Below are 4,496 nucleotides of genomic sequence, written 5' to 3' on the forward strand. Positions count from 1 at the left end.
AGCTTCTTGAAAAAAAAATACATGGGAGAAAAGTCTTTTGAGACTTTTCAAGCCTGAATTTTCCTTTATCTTCATAGCTGATAGATAATTTAACTGGGTACAGAATGGACTGAAAATGTTTTCTTTCCCCCCATTAGAATTTTGAACACATTATTCCATATTTTCTAGTTCCTTATATTACAGTGGAGGAATGGCCCTTCTTATTTATAGTTATTTTGACGTAACTTTTTCTTTCGCTTTAGAAACCTCTATTTATCCCTGGTGTTCTGAAATGTTATCATGATGTGGACTGTTTCTTTGTACTGGCATTCAATGAGCTCTTTTAATCTTGAAACTCAAGTCTTTTGGTCAAAGAATTTTTCGTAAATTATTTGCTTGATGAATATCTTCCTTACTCAATTTTCTGTTTTCTATTTCTAGAATTCCACTTGTTCTCATTGTTGTTTTTCACCTTGAGGATCTTTTTCAAATGTCTGTGAATCTTTCAGTTCAGTTCAGTTCAGTCACTCAGTTGTGTCCGACTTGTTGCGACCCCATGAATTGCCAGGCCTCCCTGTCCATCACCAACTCCCAGAGTTCACTCAGACTCACGTCCATCAAGTCAGTGATGTCATCCAGCCATCTCATCCTCTGTCGGCCCCTTCTCCTCCTGCCCCCAATCCCTCCCAGCATCAGAGTCTTTTCCAATGAGTCGACTCTTCACATGAGGTGGCCAAAGTACTGGAGTTTCAGCTTTAGCATCAGTCCTTCCACAGAAATCCCAGGGCTGATCTCCTTCAGAATGGACTGGTTGGATCTCCTTGCAGTCCAAGGGACTCTCAACAGTCTTCTCCAACATCACACTTCAAAAGCATCAATTCTTTGGCTCTCAGCCTTCTTCACAGTCCAACTCTCACATCCATACATGACCACAGGAAAACCATAGCCTTGACTAGACGGACCTTAGTCGGCAAAGTAGTCTCTGCTTTTGAATATGCTATCTAGGTTGGTCATAACTTTCCTTCCAAGGAGTAAGCGTCTTTTAATTTCATGGCTGCAATCACCATCTGCAGTGATTTTGGAGCCCAGAAAAATAAAATATGCCACTGTTTCCACAGTTTCCCTATCTATTTCCCATGAAGTGATGGGACCAGATGCCATGATCTTCGTTTTTTGAATGTTGAGCTTTAAGCCAACTTTTTCACTCTCCACTTTCACTTTCATCAAGAGGCTTTTTAGTTCTTCTTCACTTTCTGCCATGAGGGTGGGATCATCTGCATATCTGAGGTTATTGATATTTCTCCTGGCAATCTTGATTCCAGCTGGTGTTTCTTCCAGTCCAGCGTTTCCCATGATGTACTCTGCATAGAAGTTAAATAAGCAGGGTGACAATATATAGCCTTGAGGTACTCCTTTTCCTATTTGGAACCAGTCTGTTGTTCCATGTCCAGTTCTAGCTGTTGCTTCCTGACCTGCATGCAGATTTCTCAAGAGGCAGGTCAGGTGGTCTGGTATTCCCAGTGATTCTGGTATTCACTGTGAATCTTTAGGTGTTTGTTAAGGTTTGATTCAATCACTAAAAGTTAATCAGGGTTCTGTGTGCATATGTAGGATTCTTCTGGTGATCTTCACTGTAGGACAGTGGTTCTCAATAGGGACAGATCCCATAAAAGGCATTTTGGAAGTTGTGAGAATTTCTAAAAGAGTTATTGGGGTTCTGTGACATAAAAAGAGATATACATATTTGGTCTTTGCTCCTGGTTGCTGACACAAAGCTCCAAAAGCCTTTCCAATTTCCTGAGTAATAAGCATGCTAGGAGTGTCTTACTCACAATGCAGGATGGTCACCAGAAGGTCCAAGTCATGATTAGAGGCTTGGAAATTTCCTCATCTCCTATCCTCTGGGGAGAGAAGAGGGGTTGGATATTGAATTAATAATCTATCATGTCTACAAGCAGAAGTTGCTATAAAAATTCCTAAACTATAGCGTTCAGAATGTTTCTGGGTTGGCAAACAACACTGAGGTGTTGGGAAGCTGTGCGTGTGTGTTAGTTGCTCAGTTGTGTCCTACTCCATGGACTGTAGCATATGGATGTAACCCTCCAGGATCCTCTGTTCTTGGAATTCTCTAGGCAAGAATACTGGAGTGGGTAGCCATTCCCTTCTCCAAGAGCTGGGAGGGTGACACATCCCAAATTCCTTGGGGACAGAAGTTCCAGCGCTCAGGACCCTTCCAGAGTTCACCTTATGCACTTCTTCGTCTTGCTGTTTGTCTGTATCCCTTATCATACTCTAAAAAATAAACTTTTAAATGTCAGCTAATGTTTCTCTGAGTTTTGTGAGTCACTACAGAAAATTATCAAACCTGACAAGGGGGTTGTGGGAATCCCAATTTGATCAGAAGTACAGGTGACAACCTAGGACTTGTGATTGGTGCTGAAACTGGGGGCAGTCTTGTAAGACTGAGATATTAACCTGTGGGGCCTGCACTAATTCTGAGTACTTAGCGTCAAAACTGAACTGTAGTATGCCTAGCTGGTGTTGGAGAAATTAGTAGGTGTGAGGGGGGCCCTCACACATTTGGTGACAGTGTTATGAATGTAGAGAAATGAAGTGGCCTGCTAGTATATAGTATATGGGGGACAAAAATGCTAGCTGACTTGCCAAACCGTCCCATAAAACAAAGACTGCCATAGGTCTAGGGTTGCCAGATAAAATAAGGCCACTCAGTTGAATTTCAAATTTCAGATAAGCAACAAATATATTTTTTGTATCAGTGTGTCTCAAATATTGCCTTTTTATCTGGCAACTTCCTCTGTGTTTTATTTTACTCTCTTAATGTGCTCCTGGACAGTTATGAAGTAATTTTTAGTTATTGGATTCAGGATATCAACACTATTTAATATAAAGTGAGTGAAGTGAAGTCGCTCAGTCGTGTCCGACTCTTTGCGACCCCATGAACGGTAGCCTATCAGGCTCCTCCGTCTATGGGATTTTCCAGGCAAGAGTGCTGGAGTGGATTGCCATTTCCTTCTCCAGGGGATCTTCCCGACCCAGGAATCGAACCCGGGTCTCCCGCATTTCAGGCAGACGCTTTACCGTCTGAGCCACAAATATGACTCACACACCGATTATTTTTTGCATAGATTTGCTGTACCTTGAGATTTCCATAGATTTTCATTTCTTCTTTTTTTTCATTTCTAAGAATACCATATAAAACCAGGGGTGACTGGGCTTTGTCTTGTTTTGAACTTAATCAGAGGTTGTTGTTCACCATTTAGAGAGACATATCACGGACAATAGCCCTGCTTGTGATCAAATACGCTGATATTGGTCTGCAGTTGTAGTTGTCTTACTCATGGGGATTCAAATATACGAAATACAAAGAATCATGAGAGACTACTAGTAACAATTACACTCCAACAAATTGAACAACCTAGAAGAAATGAATAAATTTCTAAAAACAACAATCTGTCAGGACTGAGCCATGATGCAATAGAAAATATGAACAGGGTAATTACTAGTAAGGAGGTTGAGTGATTAATAAAAAAAACCTCTTGAGGCTCAACTATTTGCTCCTACTGAGACACCGATGTGGCTCCAAGGCTCTACCAGCTAATGGTTTCTGTGGATTCCAGCAACAGAGAGGACAGGATCGAGGGGATATGGGACTGATGGTGCTGGTCCCCTGACCTTCAGTCTGCTGGGAACAAGACTTCTAAAACAAAAAATATGTCTGGAAGGCTGTGGTCCAAGGTTATTGTTGCTCGTTTTAATCAGGGTCTATGGAACCAGAGGGAGCACACAGCTCTCCTGAAAACTGAAGGTGTGTATGCCCAAGATGAAATGGAATTCTATCTAGGCAAGAGATGTGCTTATATGTACAAAGCAAAGAACAACACAGTAACTCCTGGCAGAAAATCCAACAAAATCAGAGTTATCTGGGAAAAGATAACTCACACTCAGGAACAGTGGCAGAGTTCATGCCAAATTTGGAAGCAACTTTTGTGCTAAGGCCATTGGACACAGAATTCATGTGATGCTTTTTCCTTCAAAGATTTAAATTTATTGAAAAGTGAATAAAAGTGTGGATTTAAAAAAAACAAGCTCAGTTCAGTCACTCAGTCATGTCCGACTCTTTGCAACCCCATGCATCGCAGCACGCCAGGCCTCCCTGTCCATCACCAACTCCCGGAGTTCACTCACACTCATGTCCATTGAGTCAGTGATGCCATCTAGCCATCTCATCCTCTGTTGGCCCCTTCTCCTCCTGCCCCCCAATCCCTCTCAGCATCAGAGTCTTTTCCAATGAGTCAACTCTTCGCATGAGGTGGCCAAAGTACTGGAGTTTCAGCTTTAGCATCATTCCTTCCAAAGAAATCCCAGGGCTGATCTCCTTCAGAATGGACTGGTTGGATCTCCTTGCAGTCCAAGGGACTCTTAAGGGTATTCTCCAACACCACACCTCAAAAGCATCAATTCTTTGGCGCTCAGCCTTCTTCACAGTCCAACTCTCA

At 42.1% G+C, this 4,496-nt stretch overlaps 1 pseudogene; it reads left to right on the top strand.

Moving 5' to 3' along the window:
* Window positions 1–3,711: 3,711 nt before the first annotated feature.
* LOC106991021 (large ribosomal subunit protein eL33-like) lies at window positions 3,712–4,042 on the top strand (annotated as a pseudogene).
* The last annotated feature ends 454 nt before the right edge of the window (window positions 4,043–4,496 follow it).

Source organism: Ovis aries, chromosome 3 (assembly GCF_016772045.2).
Source record: "Ovis aries strain OAR_USU_Benz2616 breed Rambouillet chromosome 3, ARS-UI_Ramb_v3.0, whole genome shotgun sequence".
Taxonomy (NCBI): Eukaryota; Metazoa; Chordata; class Mammalia; order Artiodactyla; family Bovidae; genus Ovis; species Ovis aries.